General features: G+C 38.9%; 1 protein-coding gene across 2 annotated transcripts in view; it reads right to left on the minus strand.

The window, feature by feature from the left end:
* Positions 1–25,248, minus strand: part of gpr184 (G protein-coupled receptor 184) — an 86,128-nt gene that overhangs the window by 9,742 nt on the left and 51,138 nt on the right. Inside the window, exon 2 of one of the 2 annotated variants that reach the window (XM_089121409.1) lies at positions 107–213. The exons of the other annotated variant lie outside the window; for it this stretch is intronic. The gene's annotated coding sequence lies outside the window, so the exon portion shown is untranslated. The remainder of the gene's footprint in view (positions 1–106; positions 214–25,248) is intronic. 2 annotated transcript variants of the gene reach the window in all.

The following is a 25,248-nucleotide window of genomic DNA, read 5'->3' on the forward strand; positions in this document are numbered from 1 at the left end:
TTTCAAAGGCACATTAAAAAAATGACTTAAATGTCCAAATTTAACTAAGGCCTATTCCTGGCTTAAAGGGATAGTTCACTTTGAAATTAATTTTTGAAATGCTTACCTCAAGGGCATCCAAGATGTAGGTGTCTTTGTTTCCAAAGATTTTTCAATTTTGATATTTTTAGGTCAAACCGTTCTTGTCATATAATGCAAGCCTATGGTCACCACCTCAAAGAGCAAGCACAGAGAAGTCCAAATTAAACATGATTTAAAGGGGTCATGAACTGGCTTTTAAAATTATATATTGTTGTCTGAGGTCAGCTTATGACATTCGCTTGGTTTTTACATTCAAAAACATCAAAATGAATAAGTAATAGGCTATTTTCTACCCTAGACACGAACGGGCTGACCTAAAAATATCAAAATTGAAACTACTGTGGAAACAAAGACACCTACAGTACATCTTGGATGCCCTTGAGGTAAGCTAAAACATACCCAAAATTATTTCAAAGTGAACCATCCCTTTAATCTAAGCCTTGTCTGTGAAACCAGTGGTTTGTTGAGGAGAGGTCATGCAAATCTAAATGTCAGACCGAAATGAGACAGCGGTGGGAAAATGAGGTGGGCTCATTTGACATGGCCTACAGAGCAAACAACCAGTTTCTGCACAGGAAAGCAACTATAGCTGCCTGTGCTAGTAAATGTGATTTGTGTAGGCATGTGCTAACTGCTAAGAACATAAACGTGATGTCTAAAATCAAGAATCATATAAACTGATCCAAATAACTTAAGGTACTTTAGGGAGTTTTATTTGTTCCTCAAATGTCTTCTGCAATTTGTCACAAAAAGCCCATATCTGAAGCCTGACCTATGTGTTTAGTGAAATCCCTTTCCTTGTGTGCCATCAATGTTATTTCCAAGAAAAAGGGGGGACAAAGGTTCCAATTCCAACCTATACCTAATACAGTAGTCAACATTTAAAGTTCATCAGAGTTGTCCTAAGACCAGTATGGGTATTGTTCAAAATTCATGCAAGTTTATTGGTTTTGATCCACTTCAAATGTTGACTATTGTGTAAATATTGTTAATACACATACTGGGTTCTGAACCCATGTCCTCTTGTAGGCCGTAATTTAAAACATATGCTTTATATGTCAGGTGTGGGGGTGGTGAAAGGAGTGAGGACTCAACTACCCTTGAGTTGATGGGGTTTTTAATGATAATAAAATAAAATAAAACAGACCCCGAGGAGGAAAACAAGACTGACTTAAATGACTTGACTGAAGCACACAGCAGGGAAACACGCATTGTACATTCAAAGTACATTTATTCAGTACATTTGAAATATATTAACTCAAATAGCAATATGAAATGGCATATACTAATGTGCTTTAGTATGTTAGTCAACACAACCAAATATTTTTTAAAGCACTATAAAATATTAATAAAACAATTATTTAAAATGCACTTTAAAGGGATAGTTCACTTTAAAATTAATTTTTGATATGTTTTAGCTTACCTCAAGGGCATCCAAGATGTAGGTGTCTTTGTTTCCACAGTATTTTCAATTTTCATATTTTTAGGTCAAACCGTTGTTGTCTGTCAGTCATGTATTGGGGAGTTACCATTTAATGACTCGTGAATGTAAGTAAACATTGATGGCCTAAGACACGAAACGAGCGGTTCGTGTGAGAAAATGAACCCCTGCCATAGACCTCCATTATTTGACTGACAGACAAGAACGGTTTGACCTAAAATATCAAAATTGAAAATACTGTGGAAACAAAGACGCCTACATCTTGGATGCCCTTGAGGTAAGCTAAAACATATCAAAGATTAATTTCTAAGTGAACTATCCCTTTAAAACAAAACATTTAATTTAACATTATTAAAAAATTTACTTTTTAAAATTGTACAGCTACAAACAGTCATAAAAGGGCCATAAGTGTCTAAGTAAATTATATTAAATATATTAAATTAAATTATACTGTATATTAAATTATATTATATTGTCTGCAATTAAACCTTTCTTAATTTGATTTGATTTTTTATTTTTAAAGAAAATAACGAGTTTGATTTTTGGCTGCAAACAAAGACGTTGAAAACATTTAAGTTCCAAAGAGCTTTTTAAAAATGCAGTGTATTCACAGACCTCGATCTGCTTCGGGTAAGAGACCTTGAGATCTTAATGGCCTCTGTTGCCAATATCAAACACAGGCGTACTAACAGCATTAGCTGCTATAGAGATTGTCCTACCAGCAGTGTGTCACACTTAAATTCAATTCAGGTCTAACTGACCGACGGGTTTTAAGCAACGTGTGCACTTAACCCTACCCGAGCAAAACAGAGGAAAAATCAATAGCTGGTAACCTGAGCGCGCACTCTCAAAGCTTCAAAGAAGACTTTTAGAGGTAGAATTAGATTGAACCAGCAAATACACAACATTCCCCCATACAATACAATACATTAAAAATTGAAAGTTGCATCAGACACAGCCTCAGCTCTGCTGGGATTTATGATACTGAGTAGTCCTGAAGGTTGTAAGCGATGAACAAAATGTGCTGCGATTTATTTGCTGTGAAGTTTATGCAAAAAATTATGCTGTCATTTCAAAATATGCCAGGCTGTTTTGCTGAAAATAAGACAAGGTTATTTTTCTTATGTCTGACAAAGTGGGCAATGCGGTGTTCCCTTTAGAGATTACACTAGGTTGTGGTTAAAGTCGCCAAACAGAAACTGCTCATTAGACTTGATATTATTTAGGCTACTGTTGTTTAAATTTAGCTTTAAAGCTTTAATTAGCTTTTAAACTTAAAGGAAGAGTTCACTTTTAAAAAACCTTTTGCTGATAATACTCACCCCCATGTCATCCAAGATATCTATGTCTTTCTTTCTTCAATCGAAAAGAAATTAAGGTTTTTGATGAAAACATTCCAAGATTTTCTCCATATAATGGACTTCAATGCGAACTAAACGGTTCAAGGTCCAAATGACAGATTCAGTGCAAACTGTTCAAAGGGCTTTAAACAAATTCAGACGATGAATAAGGGTCTTATCAAGCGAAATGATCGCTCATTTAAAAAAATAAAATAAAGTTTAAGTTTTATAAGCTCAAATGGTTGCCTTGCTCTGTTCTGTGATGCGCGTTTGTGACTCCCCTGTTCAAACTCGTTTATCAAAATGAACAAGTCTTTTTTTCGTGTCATTTGGTTCATTCAAAGAACGAAATGACCGAGTTGACTCGGGAAAAGATTTGTTCATTTTGATGAACGAGTTTGAACAGGAGCAACACAGAACTACGGAGCCCCTAAAGGGATGTGGTGGTGGAAAAAAAATTTAGGATGGGAGATTTTTTTTTTTTTTCAAAACTTTTGCATTCCCTCACAAAACTTTTGCGTTCCCCCAAGAAACTTTGCGTTCCCTCGCAAAACTTTTGCGTTCCCTCGCAAAGATATTTGCGTCCCCATGCAAAAGTTTTGCGTTCCCTCGCAAAGATATTTGCGTTCCCTCGTACGTACGGAGCTCTGAAACACTCCCAGCGGGACATTAAACAGGAAGTGTCTATCCGAGCTACCAACAGGTTTTGCGTGGGAATGCAAATATCTTTGCGAGGGAACGCGAACATTTTGCATGGGAACGCAAATATCTTTGCGAGGGAACGCAAAAGTTTTGTGAGGGAACGCAAAGTTTCTCGAGGGAACGCAAAAGTTTTGCGAGGGAATGCAAAAATTTTGAAAAAAAAATTCTACCATCCTAATTTTTTTTCCACAACCATGTCCCTTTAGGGGCTCCGTACTGAACAGAGCAAGGCAACAGTTTTTTTTTTTAAAGTGAACTACTCCTTTAGGAAATATTAAAGGGCAACAACTGAACCCCACACCAACATAACGTCCCCTTGGAATTATAAGGTTCTATCTGATATTTTTGTATCAGATAGAGCTGAGATATTGAGATCCCTTCCAGAGCTGAGATATTGAGATCCCATGTAGCATTTATGCCATTATAAATATCTCAATATCTCAGCTCTGGAAGGGTCTAGAGTCTCCATTTTTGCACTCGGGTGTAAGTCCCATGGCCCTCTATCCGAATCCAGACTTTCAAGAAGATTGGGGAAACTTATTTTTTCGCACCAAAAAAAATGAAAGGAGAAAAACGAAAACTCACTGTCGTTTTTTTTTCGGGTCGAAATTTTGAGTTGCTCTGATCTTTTTGAAACTCTGGATTCTAATAGAGGGCCATGGGACATAGACCTGAGTGCAAAAATGGAGGCTCTAGACCCTTCCAGTGCTGCGATATTGAGATATTTACAATGGAATAAATGCTATGTGGGATCTCAATATCTCAGCTCTGGAAGGGTCTAGAGCCTCCATTTTGGCACTCAGGTCTAAGTCCCATGGCCCTCTATCCGAATCCAGAGTTTTAAGAAGATTGGAGAAACTTAATTTTTCGCACAAAAAAAAAACGAAAGGGAATGTGTCGGGTTTTTTTTGGGTCGAAATTTTGAGTTGCTCTGATCTTTTTGAAACTTTAGATTCTAATAGAGGGCCATGGGACTTAGACCTGAGTGCAAAAATGGAGGCTCTAGACCCTTCCAGAGCTGAGATATCGAAACTCAAAATTTCGACCCGAAAAAAAAAAAACACGAAAGGGGTACCACTGTCGTTTTTTTTTTTTCGGGTTGAAATTTTGAGTTTCTCTGATCTTCTCAAAACTCTGGATTCTGATAGAGGGCCATGAGACTTAGACGTGAATGCAAAAATTGAGGCTCTAGACCCTTCCAGAGCTGAGATATCAAAACTCAAAGATTCGAAGCGAAAAAAAAACGAAAGGGGTACCACTGTCGTTTTTTTTTTTTTGGGGTTGGAATTTTGAGTTTCTCTGATCTTCTGGAAACTCTGGATTCTGATTGAGGGCCATGAGACTTAGACCTGAGTGCAAAAATTTAGGCTCTAGACCCTTCCAGAGCTGAGATATCGAAAACTCAAAGATTCGACCCGAAAAAAAAAAAACGAAAGAGGTACCAATGTCGTTTTTTTCGGGTTGAAATTTTGAGTTTCTCTGATCTTCTTGAAACTCTGGATTCTGATAGAGGGCCACGAGACTTAGACCTGAGTGCAAAATGGAGGCTCTAGACCCTTCCAGGGCTGAGATATCGAAACTCAAAATTTCGACAAAAAAAAAACGAAAGGGGTACCACTGTCGTTTTTTTTTTTCGGGTAGAAATTTTGAGTTTCTCTGATCTTCTTGAAACTCTGGATTCTGATAGAGGGCCACGAGACTTAGAGCTGAGATATCAAAATTCGAAATTTCGACCAGAAAAAAAAAATGACAGTATTACCCCTTTCGTTTTTTTTTTCGTTTTTGGGCGAAAAATTACGTTTCTCCAATCTTTTTCGTTTTTGGGCGAAAAATTAAGTTTCTCCAATCTTCTCAAAACTCTGGATTATGATAGAGGGCCACGAGACTTTGACCTGAGTGCAAAAATGGAGGATCTAGACCCTTCCAGAGCTGAGATATCAAAATTCAAAACTTCGACCCCAAAAAAAGCCGACAGTGTCAACCCTTTCGTTTTTTTTTTTTCATTTTCGGGTGAAAAATTAAATTTCTCCAATCTTCTCAAAACTCTGGATTATGATAGAGGGCCGTGAGACTTTGACCTGAGTGCAAAAATTGAGGATCTAGACCCTTCCAGAACTGAGTTATCAAAATTCAAAACTTCAACCCGAAAAAAAAAAAAACGACAGTGTTACCCCTTTCGTTTTTTTTCATTTTCGGGCGAAAAATTAAGTTTCTCCAATCTTCTCAAAACTCTGGATTCTGATAGAGGCCTGTGAGACTTTGAGCTGAGTGCAAAAATGGAGGCTCTAGACCCTTCCAGAGCTGAGATATCAAAATTCAAAATTTAGACCCGAAAAAAAAACGACAGTGTTACCCCTTTCGTTTTTTTTTTCATTTTCGGAAGAAAAATTAAGTTTCTCCAATCTTCTCAAAACTCAGGAATCTGATAGAGGGCCACCAGACTTTGACCTGAGTGCAAAAATGGAGGCTCTAGACCCTTCCAGAGCTGAGATATGGAAATTCAAAATTTCGACCCGAACAAAAAACGACAGTGTTACCCCTTTCGTTTTTTTCAGTTTTCGGGCGAAAAATTAAGTTTCTCCAATCTTCTCAAAACTCTGGATTCTGATAGAGGGCTGTGAGACTTTGACCTGAGTGCAAAAATGGAGGCTCTAGACCCTTCCAGAGCTGAGATATGGAAATTAAAAATTTCGACCCGAAAAAAAAACGACAGTGTTACCCCTTTCGTTTTTTCTCGTTTTCGGGCGAAAAATTAAGTTTCTCCAATCTTCTCAAAACTCTGGATTCTGATAGAGGGCTGTGAGACTTTGACCTGAGTGCAAAAATGGAGGCTCTAGACCCTTCCAGAGCTGAGATATGGAAATTCAAAATTTCGACCCGAAAAAAAAAAAACAACAGTGTTACCCCTTTCGTTTTTTTCGTTTTCGGGCGAAAAATTAAGTTTCTCCAATCTTCTCAAAACTCAGGATTCTGATAGAGGGCCACAAGACTTTGACCTGAGTGCAAAAATGGAGGCTCTAGACCCTTCCAGAGCTGAGATATGGAAATTCAAAATTTCGACCCGAAAAAAAAACGACAGTGTTACCCCTTTCGTTTTTTTCAGTTTTCGGGCAAAAAATTAAGTTTCTCCAATCTTCTCAAAACTCAGGATTCTGATAGAGGGCCACCAGACTTTGACCTAACTGCAAAAATGGAGGCTCTAGACCCTTCCAGAGCTGAGATATGGAAATTCAAAATTTCGACCCGAAAAAAAACCGACAGTGTTACCCCTTTCGTTTTTTTTCGTTTTCGGGCGAAAAATTAAGTTTCTCCAATCTTCTCAAAACTCAGGATTCTGATAGAGGGCCACCAGACTTTGACCTGAGTGCAAAAATGGAGGCTCTAAACCCTTCCAGAGCTGAGATATGGAAATTCAAAATTTCGACCCGAAAAAAAAACGACAGTGTTACCCCTTTCGTTTTTTTTAGTTTTCGGGCGAAAAATTAAGTTTCTCCAATCTTCTCAAAACTCTGGATTCTGATAGAGGGCTGTGAGACTTTGACCTGAGTGCAAAAATGGAGGCTCTAGACCCTTCCAGAGCTGAGATATCAAAATTCAAAATTTCGACCCGAAAAAAAAACGACAGTGTTACCCCTTTGGTTTTTTTTTTCATTTTCGGGCGAAAAATTAAGTTTCTCCAATCTTCTCAAAACTCAGGATTCTGATAGAGGGCCACCAGACTTTGACCTGAGTGCAAAAATGGAGGCTCTAGACCCTTCCAGAGCTGAGATATGGAAATTCAAAATTTCGACCCGAAAAAAAAACGACAGTGTTACCCCTTTCTTTTTTTTTTCGTTTTCGGGCGAAAAATTAAGTTTCTCCAATCTTCTCAAAACTCTGGATTCTAATAGAGGGGTAACACTGTTGTTGTTTTTTTCGGGTCGAAATTTTGAATTTCCATATCTCAGCTCTGGAAAGGTCTAGAGCCTCCATTTTTGCACTCAGGTCAAAGTCTCACAGCCCTCTATCAGAATCCAGAGTTTTGAGAAGATTGGAGAAACTTAATTTTTCGCCCCAAAACTGAAAAAAACGAAAGGGGTAACACTGTCGTTTTTTTTTTTCGGGTCGAAATTTTGAATTTCCATATCTCAGCTCTGAAAGGGTCTAGAGCCTCCATTTTTGCACTCAGGTCAAAGTCTCACAGCCCTCTATCAGAATCCAGAGTTTTGAGAAGATTGGAGAAACTTAATTTTTCGCCCAAAAACTGAAAAAAACGAAAGGGGTAACTGTCGTTTTTTTTTCGGGTTGAAATTTTGAATTTCCATATCTCAGCTCTGGCAGGGTCTAGAGCCTCCATTTTTGCACTCAGGTCAAAGTCTGGTGGCCCTCTATCAGAATCCTGAGTTTTGAGAAGATTGGAGAAATTAAATTTTTCGCCCGAAAACGAAAAAAAAACGAAAGGGGTAACACTGTCGTTTTTTTTTTCGGGTCGAAATTTTGAATTTCCATATCTCAGCTCTGGAAAGGTCTAGAGCCTCCATTTTTGCACTCAGGTCAAAGTCTGGTGGCCCTCTATCAGAATCCAGAGTTTTGAGAAGATTGGAGAAACTTAATTTTTCGCCCAAAAACTGAAAAAAACGAAAGGGGTAAGTAACACTGTCGTTTTTTTTTCGGGTCGAAATTTTGAATTTCCATATCTCAGCTCTGGAAGGGTCTAGAGCCTCCATTTTTGCACTCAGGTCAAAGTCTCACAGCCCTCTATCAGAATCCAGAGTTTTGAGAAGATTGGAGAAACTTAATTTTTCGCCCGAAAACTGAAAAAAACGAAAGGGGTAACACTGTCGTTTTTTTTTTCGGGTCGAAATTTTGAATTTCCATATCTCAGCTCTGGAAAGGTCTAGAGCCTCCATTTTTGCACTCAGGTCAAAGTCTCACAGCCCTCTATCAGAATCCAGAGTTTTGAGAAGATTGGAGAAACTTAATTTTTCGCCCAAAAACTGAAAAAAACGAAAGGAGTAACACTGTCGTTTTTTTTTCGGGTCGAAATTTTGAATTTCCATATCTCAGCTCTGGAAGGGTCTAGAGCCTCCATTTTTGCACTCAGGTCAAAGTCTGGTGGCCCTCTATCAGAATCCAGAGTTTTGAGAAGATTGGAGAAACTTAATTTTTCGCCCAAAAACTGAAAAAAAACGAAAGGGGTAACACTGTCGTTTTTTTTTCGGGTCGAAATTTTGAATTTCCATATCTCAGCTCTGGAAAGGTCTAGAGCCTCCATTTTTGCACTCAGGTCAAAGTCTCACAGCCCTCTATCAGAATCCAGAGTTTTGAGAAGATTGGAGAAACTTAATTTTTCGCCCAAAAACTTAAAAAAACGAAAGGGGTAACACTGTCGTTTTTTTTTCGGGTCGAAATTTTGAATTTCCATATCTCAGCTCTGGAAAGGTCTAGAGCCTCCATTTTTGCACTCAGGTCAAAGTCTCACAGCCCTCTATCAGAATCCAGAGTTTTGAGAAGATTGGAGAAACTTAATTTTTCGCCCCAAAAACTGAAAAAAACGAAAGGGGTAACTGTCGTTTTTTTTTTTCGGGTCGAAATTTTGAATTTCCATATCTCAGCTCTGGAAAGGTCTAGAGCCTCCATATTTGCACTCAAGTCAAAGTCTCACAGCCCTCTATCAGAATCCAGAGTTTTGAGAAGATTGGAGAAACTTAATTTTTCGCCCAAAAACTGAAAAAAACGAAAGGGGTAACACTGTCGTTTTTTTTCGGGTCGAAATTTTGAATTTCCATATCTCAGCTCTGGAAGGGTCTAGAGCCTCCATTTTTGCACTCAGGTCAAAGTCTGGTGGCCCTCTATCAGAATCCTGAGTTTTGAGAAGATTGGAGAAATTTAATTTTTCGCCCGAAAATGAAAAAAAACGAAAGGGGTAACACTGTCGTTTTTTTTCCGGGTCGAAATTTTGAATTTCCATATATCAGCTCTGGAAAGGTCTAGAGCCTCCATTTTTGCACTCAGGTCAAAGTCTCACAGCCCTCTATCAGAATCCAGAGTTTTGAGAAGATTGGAGAAACTTAATTTTTCGCCCAAAAACTGAAAAAAAACGAAAGGGGTAACACTGTCGTTTTTTTTTTTCGGGTCGAAATTTTGAATTTCCATATCTCAGCTCTGGAAAGGTCTAGAGCCTCCATTTTTGCACTCAGGTCAAAGTCTCACAGCCCTCTATCAGAATCCAGAGTTTTGAGAAGATTGGAGAAACTTAATTTTTCGCCCAAAAACTGAAAAAAACGAAAGGGGTAAGTAACACTGTCGTTTTTTTTTCGGGTCGAAATTTTGAATTTCCATATCTCAGCTCTGGAAAGGTCTAGAGCCTCCATTTTTGCACTCAGGTCAAAGTCTCACAGCCCTCTATCAGAATCCAGAGTTTTGAGAAGATTGGAGAAACTTAATTTTTCGCCCCAAAACTGAAAAAAACGAAAGGGGTAACACTGTCGTTTTTTTTTTCGGGTCGAAATTTTGAATTTCCATATCTCAGCTCTGAAAGGGTCTAGAGCCTCCATTTTTGCACTCAGGTCAAAGTCTCACAGCCCTCTATCAGAATCCAGAGTTTTGAGAAGATTGGAGAAACTTAATTTTTCGCCCAAAAACTGAAAAAAACGAAAGGGGTAACTGTCGTTTTTTTTTCGGGTTGAAATTTTGAATTTCCATATCTCAGCTCTGGCAGGGTCTAGAGCCTCCATTTTTGCACTCAGGTCAAAGTCTGGTGGCCCTCTATCAGAATCCTGAGTTTTGAGAAGATTGGAGAAATTAAATTTTTCGCCCGAAAACGAAAAAAAAACGAAAGGGGTAACACTGTCGTTTTTTTTTTCGGGTCGAAATTTTGAATTTCCATATCTCAGCTCTGGAAAGGTCTAGAGCCTCCATTTTTGCACTCAGGTCAAAGTCTGGTGGCCCTCTATCAGAATCCAGAGTTTTGAGAAGATTGGAGAAACTTAATTTTTCGCCCAAAAACTGAAAAAAACGAAAGGGGTAAGTAACACTGTCGTTTTTTTTTCGGGTCGAAATTTTGAATTTCCATATCTCAGCTCTGGAAGGGTCTAGAGCCTCCATTTTTGCACTCAGGTCAAAGTCTCACAGCCCTCTATCAGAATCCAGAGTTTTGAGAAGATTGGAGAAACTTAATTTTTCGCCCGAAAACTGAAAAAAACGAAAGGGGTAACACTGTCGTTTTTTTTTTCGGGTCGAAATTTTGAATTTCCATATCTCAGCTCTGGAAAGGTCTAGAGCCTCCATTTTTGCACTCAGGTCAAAGTCTCACAGCCCTCTATCAGAATCCAGAGTTTTGAGAAGATTGGAGAAACTTAATTTTTCGCCCAAAAACTGAAAAAAACGAAAGGAGTAACACTGTCGTTTTTTTTTCGGGTCGAAATTTTGAATTTCCATATCTCAGCTCTGGAAGGGTCTAGAGCCTCCATTTTTGCACTCAGGTCAAAGTCTGGTGGCCCTCTATCAGAATCCAGAGTTTTGAGAAGATTGGAGAAACTTAATTTTTCGCCCAAAAACTGAAAAAAAACGAAAGGGGTAACACTGTCGTTTTTTTTTCGGGTCGAAATTTTGAATTTCCATATCTCAGCTCTGGAAAGGTCTAGAGCCTCCATTTTTGCACTCAGGTCAAAGTCTCACAGCCCTCTATCAGAATCCAGAGTTTTGAGAAGATTGGAGAAACTTAATTTTTCGCCCAAAAACTTAAAAAAACGAAAGGGGTAACACTGTCGTTTTTTTTTCGGGTCGAAATTTTGAATTTCCATATCTCAGCTCTGGAAAGGTCTAGAGCCTCCATTTTTGCACTCAGGTCAAAGTCTCACAGCCCTCTATCAGAATCCAGAGTTTTGAGAAGATTGGAGAAACTTAATTTTTCGCCCCAAAAACTGAAAAAAACGAAAGGGGTAACTGTCGTTTTTTTTTTTCGGGTCGAAATTTTGAATTTCCATATCTCAGCTCTGGAAAGGTCTAGAGCCTCCATATTTGCACTCAAGTCAAAGTCTCACAGCCCTCTATCAGAATCCAGAGTTTTGAGAAGATTGGAGAAACTTAATTTTTCGCCCAAAAACTGAAAAAAACGAAAGGGGTAACACTGTCGTTTTTTTTCGGGTCGAAATTTTGAATTTCCATATCTCAGCTCTGGAAGGGTCTAGAGCCTCCATTTTTGCACTCAGGTCAAAGTCTGGTGGCCCTCTATCAGAATCCTGAGTTTTGAGAAGATTGGAGAAATTTAATTTTTCGCCCGAAAATGAAAAAAAACGAAAGGGGTAACACTGTCGTTTTTTTTCCGGGTCGAAATTTTGAATTTCCATATATCAGCTCTGGAAAGGTCTAGAGCCTCCATTTTTGCACTCAGGTCAAAGTCTCACAGCCCTCTATCAGAATCCAGAGTTTTGAGAAGATTGGAGAAACTTAATTTTTCGCCCAAAAACTGAAAAAAAACGAAAGGGGTAACACTGTCGTTTTTTTTTTTCGGGTCGAAATTTTGAATTTCCATATCTCAGCTCTGGAAAGGTCTAGAGCCTCCATTTTTGCACTCAGGTCAAAGTCTCACAGCCCTCTATCAGAATCCAGAGTTTTGAGAAGATTGGAGAAACTTAATTTTTCGCCCAAAAACTGAAAAAAACGAAAGGGGTAAGTAACACTGTCGTTTTTTTTTCGGGTCGAAATTTTGAATTTCCATATCTCAGCTCTGGAAAGGTCTAGAGCCTCCATTTTTGCACTCAGGTCAAAGTCTCACAGTCCTCTATCAGAATCCAGAGTTTTGAGAAGATTGGAGAAACTTAATTTTTCGCCCAAAAACTGAAAAAAACGAAAGGGGTAACACTGTCGTTTTTTTTTTCGGGTCGAAATTTTGAATTTCCATATCTCAGCTCTGGAAAGGTCTAGAGCCTCCATTTTTGCACTCAGGTCAAAGTCTCACAGCCCTCTATCAGAATCCAGAGTTTTGAGAAGATTGGAGAAACTTAATTTTTCGCCCAAAAACTGAAAAAAACGAAAGGGGTAACACTGTCGTTTTTTTTTCGGGTCGAAATTTTGAATTTCCATATCTCAGCTCTGGAAGGGTCTAGAGCGTCCATTTTTACACTCAGGTCAAAGTCTGGTGGCCCTCTATCAGAATCCTGAGTTTTGAGAAGATTGGAGAAACTTAATTTTTCGCCCAAAAACTGAAAAAAACGAAAGGGGTAACACTGTCGTTTTTTTTTCGGGTCGAAATTTTGAATTTCCATATCTCAGCTCTGGAAGGGTCTAGAGCCTCCATTTTTGCACTCAGGTCAAAGTCTCACAGCCCTCTATCAGAATCCAGAGTTTTGAGAAGATTGGAGAAACTTAATTTTTCGCCCAAAAACTGAAAAAAACGAAAGGGGTAACACTGTCGTTTTTTTTTCGGGTCGAAATTTTGAATTTCCATATATCAGCTCTGGAAGGGTCTAGAGCCTCCATTTTTGCACTCAGGTCAAAGTCTCACAGCCCTCTATCAGAATCCAGAGTTTTGAGAAGATTGGAGAAACTTAATTTTTCGAACAAAAACTGAAAAAAACGAAAGGGGTAACACTGTCGTTTTTTTTTCGGGTCGAAATTTTGAATTTCCATATCTCAGCTCTGGAAAGGTCTAGAGCCTCCATTTTTGCACTCAGGTCAAAGTCTCACAGCCCTCTATCAGAATCCAGAGTTTTGAGAAGATTGGAGAAACTTAATTTTTCGAACAAAAACTGAAAAAAACGAAAGGGGTAACACTGTCGTTTTTTTTTCGGGTCGAAATTTTGAATTTCCATATCTCAGCTCTGGAAAGGTCTAGAGCCTCCATTTTTGCACTCAGGTCAAAGTCTCACAGTCCTCTATCAGAATCCAGAGTTTTGAGAAGATTGGAGAAACTTAATTTTTCGCCCAAAAACTGAAAAAAACGAAAGGGGTAACACTGTCGTTTTTTTTTTTCGGGTCGAAATTTTGAATTTCCATATCTCAGCTCTGGAAGGGTCTAAAGCCTCCATTTTTGCACTCAGGTCAAAGTCTCACAGCCCTCTATCAGAATCCAGAGTTTTGAGAAGATTGGAGAAACTTAATTTTTCGCCCAAAAACTGAAAAAAACGAAAGGGGTAAGTAACACTGTCGTTTTTTTTTCGGGTCGAAATTTTGAATTTCCATATCTCAGCTCTGGAAAGGTCTAGAGCCTCCATTTTTGCACTCAGGTCAAAGTCTCACAGTCCTCTATCAGAATCCATAGTTTTGAGAAGATTGGAGAAACTTAATTTTTCGCCCAAAAACTGAAAAAAACGAAAGGGGTAACACTGTCGTTTTTTTTTTCGGGTCGAAATTTTGAATTTCCATATCTCAGCTCTGGAAAGGTCTAGAGCCTCCATTTTTGCACTCAGGTCAAAGTCTCACAGCCCTCTATCAGAATCCAGAGTTTTGAGAAGATTGGAGAAACTTAATTTTTCGCCCAAAAACTGAAAAAAACGAAAGGGGTAAGTAACACTGTCGTTTTTTTTTCGGGTCGAAATTTTGAATTTCCATATCTCAGCTCTGGAAAGGTCTAGAGCCTTCATTTTTGCACTCAGGTCAAAGTCTCACAGTCCTCTATCAGATTCCAGAGTTTTGAGAAGATTGGAGAAACTTAATTTTTCGCCCAAAAACTGAAAAAAACGAAAGGGGTAACACTGTCGTTTTTTTTTTCGGGTCGAAATTTTGAATTTCCATATCTCAGCTCTGGAAAGGTCTAGAGCCTCCATTTTTGCACTCAGGTCAAAGTCTCACAGCCCTCTATCAGAATCCAGAGTTTTGAGAAGATTGGAGAAACTTAATTTTTCGCCCAAAAACTGAAAAAAACGAAAGGGGTAACACTGTCGTTTTTTTTCCGGGTCGAAATTTTGAATTTCCATATCTCAGCTCTGGAAGGGTCTAGAGCGTCCATTTTTGCACTCAGGTCAAAGTCTGGTGGCCCTCTATCAGAATCCTGAGTTTTGAGAAGATTGGAGAAACTTAATTTTTCGCCCAAAAACTGAAAAAAACAAAAGGGGTAACACTGTCGTTTTTTTTTCGGGTCGAAATTTTGAATTTCCATATCTCAGCTCTGGAAAGGTCTAGAGCCTCCATTTTTGCACTCAGATCAAAGTCTCACAGCCCTCTATCAGAATCCAGAGTTTTGAGAAGATTGGAGAAACTTATTTTTTCGCCCAAAAACTGAAAAAAACGAAAGGGGTAACACTGTCGTTTTTTTTTCGGGTCGAAATTTTGAATTTCCATATCTCAGCTCTAGAAAGGTCTAGAGCCTCCATTTTTGCACTCAAGTCAAAGTCTCACAGCCCTCTATCAGAATCCAGAGTTTTGAGAAGATTGGAGAAACTTAATTTTTCGCCCAAAAACTGAAAAAAACGAAAGGGGTAACACTGTCGTTTTTTTTTCGGGTCGAAATTTTGAATTTCCATATCTCAGCTCTGGAAGGGTCTAGAGCCTCCATTTTTGCACTCAGGTCAAAGTCTCACAGCCCTCTATCAGAATCCAGAGTTTTGAGAAGATTGGAGAAACTTAATTTTTCGCCCAAAAACTGAAAAAAACGAAAGGGGTAACACTGTCGTTTTTTTTTCGGGTCGAAATTTTGAATTTCCATATCTCAGCTCTGGAAAGGTCTAGAGCCTCCATTTTTGCACTCAGGTCAAAGTCTCACAGCCCTCTATCAGAATCCAGAGTTTTGAGAAGATTGGAGAAACTTAATTTTTCGCCCAAAAACTGAAAAAAACGAAAGGGGTAACACTGTCGTTTTTTTTTTCGGGTCGAAATTTTGAATTTCCATATCTCAGCTCTGGAAGGGTCTAGAGCCTCCATTTTTGCACTCAGGTCAAAGTCTCACAGCCCTCTATCAGAATCCAGAGTTTTGAGAAGATTGGAGAAACTTAATTTTTCGCCCGAAAACTGAAAAAAACGAAAGGGGTAACACTGTCGTTTTTTTTTTCGGGTCGAAATTTTGAATTTCCATATCTCAGCTCTGGAAAGGTCTAGAGCCTCCATTTTTGCACTCAGGTCAAAGTCTCACAGCCCTCTATCAGAATCCAGAGTTTTGAGAAGATTGGAGAAACTTAATTTTTCGCCCAAAAACTGAAAAAAACGAAAGGAGTAACACTGTCGTTTTTTTTTCGGGTCGAAATTTTGAATTTCCATATCTCAGCTCTGGAAGGGTCTAGAGCCTCCATTTTTGCACTCAGGTCAAAGTCTGGTGGCCCTCTATCAGAATCCAGAGTTTTGAGAAGATTGGAGAAACTTAATTTTTCGCCCAAAAACTGAAAAAAAACGAAAGGGGTAACACTGTCGTTTTTTTTTTCGGGTCGAAATTTTGAATTTCCATATCTCAGCTCTGGAAAGGTCTAGAGCCTCCATTTTTGCACTCAGGTCAAAGTCTCACAGCCCTCTATCAGAATCCAGAGTTTTGAGAAGATTGGAGAAACTTCATTTTTCGCCCAAAAACTTAAAAAAACGAAAGGGGTAACACTGTCGTTTTTTTTTCGGGTCGAAATTTTGAATTTCCATATCTCAGCTCTGGAAAGGTCTAGAGCCTCCATATTTGCACTCAAGTCAAAGTCTCACAGCCCTCTATCAGAATCCAGAGTTTTGAGAAGATTGGAGAAACTTAATTTTTCGCCCAAAAACTGAAAAAAACGAAAGGGGTAACACTGTCGTTTTTTTTTCGGGTCGAAATTTTCAATTTCCATATCTCAGCTCTGGAAGGGTCTAGAGCCTCCATTTTTGCACTCAGGTCAAAGTCTGGTGGCCCTCTATCAGAATCCTGAGTTTTGAGAAGATTGGAGAAATTTAATTTTTCGCCCGAAAACGAAAAAAAACGAAAGGGGTAACACTGTCGTTTTTTTTTCGGGTCGAAATTTTCAATTTCCATATCTCAGCTCTGGAAGGGTCTAGAGCCTCCATTTTTGCACTCAGGTCAAAGTCTCACAGCCCTCTATCAGAATCCTGAGTTTTGAGAAGATTGGAGAAACAATTTTTCGCCCGAAAACTGAAAAAAACGAAAGGGGTAACACTGTCGTTTTTTTTCCGGGTCGAAATTTTGAATTTCCATATCTCAGCTCTGGAAAGGTCTAGAGCCTCCATTTTTGCACTCAGGTCAAAGTCTCACAGCCCTCTATCAGAATCCAGAGTTTTGAGAAGATTGGAGAAACTTAATTTTTCGCCCAAAAACTGAAAAAAAACGAAAGGGGTAACACTGTCGTTTTTTTTTTCGGGTCGAAATTTTGAATTTCCATATCTCAGCTCTGGAAAGGTCTAGAGCCTCCATTTTTGCACTCAGGTCAAAGTCTCACAGCCCTCTATCAGAATCCAGAGTTTTGAGAAGATTGGAGAAACTTAATTTTTCGCCCAAAAACTGAAAAAAACGAAAGGGGTAAGTAACACTGTCGTTTTTTTTTCGGGTCGAAATTTTGAATTTCCATATCTCAGCTCTGGAAAGGTCTAGAGCCTCCATTTTTGCACTCAGGTCAAAGTCTCACAGTCCTCTATCAGAATCCAGAGTTTTGAGAAGATTGGAGAAACTTAATTTTTCGCCCAAAAACTGAAAAAAACGAAAGGGGTAACACTGTCGTTTTTTTTTTCGGGTCGAAATTTTGAATTTCCATATCTCAGCTCTGGAAAGGTCTAGAGCCTCCATTTTTGCACTCAGGTCAAAGTCTCACAGTCCTCTATCAGAATCCAGAGTTTTGAGAAGATTGGAGAAACTTAATTTTTCGCCCAAAAACTGAAAAAAACGAAAGGGGTAACACTGTCGTTTTTTTTTTCGGGTCGAAATTTTGAATTTCCATATCTCAGCTCTGGAAAGGTCTAGAGCCTCCATTTTTGCACTCAGGTCAAAGTCTCACAGCCCTCTATCAGAATCCAGAGTTTTGAGAAGATTGGAGAAACTTAATTTTTCGCCCAAAAACTGAAAAAAACGAAAGGGGTAACACTGTCGTTTTTTTTTCGGGTCGAAATTTTGAATTTCCATATCTCAGCTCTGGAAGGGTCTAGAGCGTCCATTTTTGCACTCAGGTCAAAGTCTGGTGGCCCTCTATCAGAATCCTGAGTTTTGAAAAGATTGGAGAAACTTAATTTTTCGCCCAAAAACTGAAAAAAACAAAAGGGGTAACACTGTCGTTTTTTTTTCGGGTCGAAATTTTGAATTTCCATATCTCAGCTCTGGAAAGGTCTAGAGCCTCCATTTTTGCACTCAGATCAAAGTCTCACAGCCCTCTATCAGAATCCAGAGTTTTGAGAAGATTGGAGAAACTTAACTTTTCGCCCAAAAACTGAAAAAAACGAAAGGGGTAACACTGTCGTTTTTTTTTTCGGGTCGAAATTTTGAATTTCCATATCTCAGCTCTGGAAGGGTCTAGAGCCTCCATTTTTGCACTCAGGTCAAAGTCTCACAGCCCTCTATCAGAATCCAGAGTTTTGAGAAGATTGGATAAACTTAATTTTTCGAACAAAAACTGAAAAAAACGAAAGGGGTAACACTGTCGTTTTTTTTTCGGGTCGAAATTTTGAATTTCCATATCTCAGCTCTGGAAAGGTCTAGAGCCTCCATTTTTGCACTCAGGTCAAAGTCTCACAGTCCTCTATCAGAATCCAGAGTTTTGAGAAGATTGGAGAAACTTAATTTTTCGCCCAAAAACTGAAAAAAACGAAAGGGGTAACACTGTCGTTTTTTTTTTCGGGTCGAAATTTTGAATTTCCATATCTCAGCTCTGGAAGGGTCTAAAGCCTCCATTTTTGCACTCAGGTCAAAGTCTCACAGCCCTCTATCAGAATCCAGAGTTTTGAGAAGATTGGAGAAACTTAATTTTTCGCCCAAAAACTGAAAAAAACGAAAGGGGTAAGTAACACTGTCGTTTTTTTTTCGGGTCGAAATTTTGAATTTCCATATCTCAGCTCTGGAAAGGTCTAGAGCCTCCATTTTTGCACTCAGGTCAAAGTCTCACAGTCCTCTATCAGAATCCATAGTTTTGAGAAGATTGGAGAAACTTAATTTTTCGCCCAAAAACTGAAAAAAACGAAAGGGGTAACACTGTCGTTTTTTTTTTCGGGTCGAAATTTTGAATTTCCATATCTCAGCTCTGGAAAGGTCTAGAGCCTCCATTTTTGCACTCAGGTCAAAGTCTCACAGCCCTCTATCAGAATCCAGAGTTTTGAGAAGATTGGAGAAACTTAATTTTTCGCCCAAAAACTGAAAAAAACGAAAGGGGTAAGTAACACTGTCGTTTTTTTTTCGGGTCGAAATTTTGAATTTCCATATCTCAGCTCTGGAAAGGTCTAGAGCCTTCATTTTTGCACTCAGGTCAAAGTCTCACAGTCCTCTATCAGAATCCAGAGTTTTGAGAAGATTGGAGAAACTTAATTTTTCGCCCAAAAACTGAAAAAAACGAAAGGGGTAACACTGTCGTTTTTTTTTTCGGGTCGAAATTTTGAATTTCCATATCTCAGCTCTGGAAAGGTCTAGAGCCTCCATTTTTGCACTCAGGTCAAAGTCTCACAGCCCTCTATCAGAATCCAGAGTTTTGAGAAGATTGGAGAAACTTAATTTTTCGCCCAAAAACTGAAAAAAACGAAAGGGGTAAGTAACACTGTCGTTTTTTTTTCGGGTCGAAATTTTGAATTTCCATATCTCAGCTCTGGAAAGGTCTAGAGCCTTCATTTTTGCACTCAGGTCAAAGTCTCACAGTCCTCTATCAGATTCCAGAGTTTTGAGAAGATTGGAGAAACTTAATTTTTCGCCCAAAAACTGAAAAAAACGAAAGGGGTAACACTGTCGTTTTTTTTTTCGGGTCGAAATTTTGAATTTCCATATCTCAGCTCTGGAAAGGTCTAGAGCCTCCATTTTTGCACTCAGGTCAAAGTCTCACAGCCCTCTATCAGAATCCAGAGTTTTGAGAAGATTGGAGAAACTTAATTTTTCGCCCAAAAACTGAAAAAAACGAAAGGGGTAACACTGTCGTTTTTTTTCCGGGTCGAAATTTTGAATTTCCATATCTCAGCTCTGGAAGGGTCTAGAGCGTCCATTTTTGCACTCAGGTCAAAGTCTGGTGGCCCTCTATCAGAATCCTGAGTTTTGAGAAGATTGGAGAAACTTAATTTTTCGCCCAAAAACTGAAAAAAACAAAAGGGGTAACACTGTCGTTTTTTTTTCGGGTCGAAATTTTGAATTTCCATATCTCAGCTCTGGAAAGGTCTAGAGCCTCCATTTTTGCACTCAGATCAAAGTCTCACAGCCCTCTATCAGAATCCAGAGTTTTGAGAAGATTGGAGAAACTTATTTTTTCGCCCAAAAACTGAAAAAAACGAAAGGGGTAACACTGTCGTTTTTTTTTCGGGTCGAAATTTTGAATTTCCATATCTCAGCTCTAGAAAGGTCTAGAGCCTCCATTTTTGCACTCAAGTCAAAGTCTCACAGCCCTCTATCAGAATCCAGAGTTTTGAGAAGATTGGAGAAACTTAATTTTTCGCCCAAAAACTGAAAAAAACGAAAGGGGTAACACTGTCGTTTTTTTTTCGGGTCGAAATTTTGAATTTCCATATCTCAGCTCTGGAAGGGTCTAGAGCCTCCATTTTTGCACTCAGGTCAAAGTCTCACAGCCCTCTATCAGAATCCAGAGTTTTGAGAAGATTGGAGAAACTTAATTTTTCGCCCAAAAACTGAAAAAAACGAAAGGGGTAACACTGTCGTTTTTTTTTCGGGTCGAAATTTTGAATTTCCATATCTCAGCTCTGGAAAGGTCTAGAGCCTCCATTTTTGCACTCAGGTCAAAGTCTCACAGCCCTCTATCAGAATCCAGAGTTTTGAGAAGATTGGAGAAACTTAATTTTTCGCCCAAAAACTGAAAAAAACGAAAGGGGTAACACTGTCGTTTTTTTTTTCGGGTCGAAATTTTGAATTTCCATATCTCAGCTCTGGAAGGGTCTAGAGCCTCCATTTTTGCACTCAGGTCAAAGTCTCACAGCCCTCTATCAGAATCCAGAGTTTTGAGAAGATTGGAGAAACTTAATTTTTCGCCCGAAAACTGAAAAAAACGAAAGGGGTAACACTGTCGTTTTTTTTTTCGGGTCGAAATTTTGAATTTCCATATCTCAGCTCTGGAAAGGTCTAGAGCCTCCATTTTTGCACTCAGGTCAAAGTCTCACAGCCCTCTATCAGAATCCAGAGTTTTGAGAAGATTGGAGAAACTTAATTTTTCGCCCAAAAACTGAAAAAAACGAAAGGAGTAACACTGTCGTTTTTTTTTCGGGTCGAAATTTTGAATTTCCATATCTCAGCTCTGGAAGGGTCTAGAGCCTCCATTTTTGCACTCAGGTCAAAGTCTGGTGGCCCTCTATCAGAATCCAGAGTTTTGAGAAGATTGGAGAAACTTAATTTTTCGCCCAAAAACTGAAAAAAAACGAAAGGGGTAACACTGTCGTTTTTTTTTTCGGGTCGAAATTTTGAATTTCCATATCTCAGCTCTGGAAAGGTCTAGAGCCTCCATTTTTGCACTCAGGTCAAAGTCTCACAGCCCTCTATCAGAATCCAGAGTTTTGAGAAGATTGGAGAAACTTCATTTTTCGCCCAAAAACTTAAAAAAACGAAAGGGGTAACACTGTCGTTTTTTTTTCGGGTCGAAATTTTGAATTTCCATATCTCAGCTCTGGAAAGGTCTAGAGCCTCCATATTTGCACTCAAGTCAAAGTCTCACAGCCCTCTATCAGAATCCAGAGTTTTGAGAAGATTGGAGAAACTTAATTTTTCGCCCAAAAACTGAAAAAAACGAAAGGGGTAACACTGTCGTTTTTTTTTCGGGTCGAAATTTTCAATTTCCATATCTCAGCTCTGGAAGGGTCTAGAGCCTCCATTTTTGCACTCAGGTCAAAGTCTGGTGGCCCTCTATCAGAATCCTGAGTTTTGAGAAGATTGGAGAAATTTAATTTTTCGCCCGAAAACGAAAAAAAACGAAAGGGGTAACACTGTCGTTTTTTTTTCGGGTCGAAATTTTCAATTTCCATATCTCAGCTCTGGAAGGGTCTAGAGCCTCCATTTTTGCACTCAGGTCAAAGTCTCACAGCCCTCTATCAGAATCCTGAGTTTTGAGAAGATTGGAGAAACAATTTTTCGCCCGAAAACTGAAAAAAACGAAAGGGGTAACACTGTCGTTTTTTTTCCGGGTCGAAATTTTGAATTTCCATATCTCAGCTCTGGAAAGGTCTAGAGCCTCCATTTTTGCACTCAGGTCAAAGTCTCACAGCCCTCTATCAGAATCCAGAGTTTTGAGAAGATTGGAGAAACTTAATTTTTCGCCCAAAAACTGAAAAAAAACGAAAGGGGTAACACTGTCGTTTTTTTTTTCGGGTCGAAATTTTGAATTTCCATATCTCAGCTCTGGAAAGGTCTAGAGCCTCCATTTTTGCACTCAGGTCAAAGTCTCACAGCCCTCTATCAGAATCCAGAGTTTTGAGAAGATTGGAGAAACTTAATTTTTCGCCCAAAAACTGAAAAAAACGAAAGGGGTAAGTAACACTGTCGTTTTTTTTTCGGGTCGAAATTTTGAATTTCCATATCTCAGCTCTGGAAAGGTCTAGAGCCTCCATTTTTGCACTCAGGTCAAAGTCTCACAGTCCTCTATCAGAATCCAGAGTTTTGAGAAGATTGGAGAAACTTAATTTTTCGCCCAAAAACTGAAAAAAACGAAAGGGGTAACACTGTCGTTTTTTTTTTCGGGTCGAAATTTTGAATTTCCATATCTCAGCTCTGGAAAGGTCTAGAGCCTCCATTTTTGCACTCAGGTCAAAGTCTCACAGTCCTCTATCAGAATCCAGAGTTTTGAGAAGATTGGAGAAACTTAATTTTTCGCCCAAAAACTGAAAAAAACGAAAGGGGTAACACTGTCGTTTTTTTTTTCGGGTCGAAATTTTGAATTTCCATATCTCAGCTCTGGAAAGGTCTAGAGCCTCCATTTTTGCACTCAGGTCAAAGTCTCACAGCCCTCTATCAGAATCCAGAGTTTTGAGAAGATTGGAGAAACTTAATTTTTCGCCCAAAAACTGAAAAAAACGAAAGGGGTAACACTGTCGTTTTTTTTTCGGGTCGAAATTTTGAATTTCCATATCTCAGCTCTGGAAGGGTCTAGAGCGTCCATTTTTGCACTCAGGTCAAAGTCTGGTGGCCCTCTATCAGAATCCTGAGTTTTGAAAAGATTGGAGAAACTTAATTTTTCGCCCAAAAACTGAAAAAAACAAAAGGGGTAACACTGTCGTTTTTTTTTCGGGTCGAAATTTTGAATTTCCATATCTCAGCTCTGGAAAGGTCTAGAGCCTCCATTTTTGCACTCAGATCAAAGTCTCACAGCCCTCTATCAGAATCCAGAGTTTTGAGAAGATTGGAGAAACTTAACTTTTCGCCCAAAAACTGAAAAAAACGAAAGGGGTAACACTGTCGTTTTTTTTTTCGGGTCGAAATTTTGAATTTCCATATCTCAGCTCTGGAAGGGTCTAGAGCCTCCATTTTTGCACTCAGGTCAAAGTCTCACAGCCCTCTATCAGAATCCAGAGTTTTGAGAAGATTGGATAAACTTAATTTTTCGAACAAAAACTGAAAAAAACGAAAGGGGTAACACTGTCGTTTTTTTTTCGGGTCGAAATTTTGAATTTCCATATCTCAGCTCTGGAAAGGTCTAGAGCCTCCATTTTTGCACTCAGGTCAAAGTCTCACAGTCCTCTATCAGAATCCAGAGTTTTGAGAAGATTGGAGAAACTTAATTTTTCGCCCAAAAACTGAAAAAAACGAAAGGGGTAACACTGTCGTTTTTTTTTTCGGGTCGAAATTTTGAATTTCCATATCTCAGCTCTGGAAGGGTCTAAAGCCTCCATTTTTGCACTCAGGTCAAAGTCTCACAGCCCTCTATCAGAATCCAGAGTTTTGAGAAGATTGGAGAAACTTAATTTTTCGCCCAAAAACTGAAAAAAACGAAAGGGGTAAGTAACACTGTCGTTTTTTTTTCGGGTCGAAATTTTGAATTTCCATATCTCAGCTCTGGAAAGGTCTAGAGCCTCCATTTTTGCACTCAGGTCAAAGTCTCACAGTCCTCTATCAGAATCCATAGTTTTGAGAAGATTGGAGAAACTTAATTTTTCGCCCAAAAACTGAAAAAAACGAAAGGGGTAACACTGTCGTTTTTTTTTTCGGGTCGAAATTTTGAATTTCCATATCTCAGCTCTGGAAAGGTCTAGAGCCTCCATTTTTGCACTCAGGTCAAAGTCTCACAGCCCTCTATCAGAATCCAGAGTTTTGAGAAGATTGGAGAAACTTAATTTTTCGCCCAAAAACTGAAAAAAACGAAAGGGGTAAGTAACACTGTCGTTTTTTTTTCGGGTCGAAATTTTGAATTTCCATATCTCAGCTCTGGAAAGGTCTAGAGCCTTCATTTTTGCACTCAGGTCAAAGTCTCACAGTCCTCTATCAGAATCCAGAGTTTTGAGAAGATTGGAGAAACTTAATTTTTCGCCCAAAAACTGAAAAAAACGAAAGGGGTAACACTGTCGTTTTTTTTTTCGGGTCGAAATTTTGAATTTCCATATCTCAGCTCTGGAAAGGTCTAGAGCCTCCATTTTTGCACTCAGGTCAAAGTCTCACAGCCCTCTATCAGAATCCAGAGTTTTGAGAAGATTGGAGAAACTTAATTTTTCGCCCAAAAACTGAAAAAAACGAAAGGGGTAACACTGTCGTTTTTTTTCCGGGTCGAAATTTTGAATTTCCATATCTCAGCTCTGGAAGGGTCTAGAGCGTCCATTTTTGCACTCAGGTCAAAGTCTGGTGGCCCTCTATCAGAATCCTGAGTTTTGAGAAGATTGGAGAAACTTAATTTTTCGCCCAAAAACTGAAAAAAACAAAAGGGGTAACACTGTCGTTTTTTTTTCGGGTCGAAATTTTGAATTTCCATATCTCAGCTCTGGAAAGGTCTAGAGCCTCCATTTTTGCACTCAGATCAAAGTCTCACAGCCCTCTATCAGAATCCAGAGTTTTGAGAAGATTGGAGAAACTTATTTTTTCGCCCAAAAACTGAAAAAAACGAAAGGGGTAACACTGTCGTTTTTTTTTCGGGTCGAAATTTTGAATTTCCATATCTCAGCTCTGGAAAGGTCTAGACCCTCCATTTTTGCACTCAAGTCAAAGTCTCACAGCCCTCTTTCAGAATCCAGAGTTTTGAGAAGATTGGAGAAACTTAATTTTTCGCCCAAAAACTGAAAAAAACGAAAGGGGTAACACTGTCGTTTTTTTTTCGGGTCGAAATTTTGAATTTCCATATCTCAGCTCTGGAAGGGTCTAGAGCCTCCATTTTTGCACTCAGGTCAAAGTCTCACAGCCCTCTATCAGAATCCAGAGTTTTGAGAAGATTGGAGAAACTTAATTTTTCGCCCAAAAACTGAAAAAAACAAAAGGGGTAACACTGTCGTTTTTTTTTCGGGTCGAAATTTTGAATTTCCATATCTCAGCTCTGGAAAGGTCTAGAGCCTCCATTTTTGCACTCAGGTCAAAGTCTCACAGCCCTCTATCAGAATCCAGAGTTTTGAGAAGATTGGAGAAACTTAATTTTTCGCCCAAAAACTGAAAAAAACGAAAGGGGTAACACTGTCGTTTTTTTTTTCGGGTCGAAATTTTGAATTTCC

Source organism: Pimephales promelas, chromosome 16 (assembly GCF_988280905.1).
Source record: "Pimephales promelas chromosome 16, fPimPro1.hap1.1, whole genome shotgun sequence".
NCBI classification, from domain to species: Eukaryota; Metazoa; Chordata; class Actinopteri; order Cypriniformes; family Leuciscidae; genus Pimephales; species Pimephales promelas.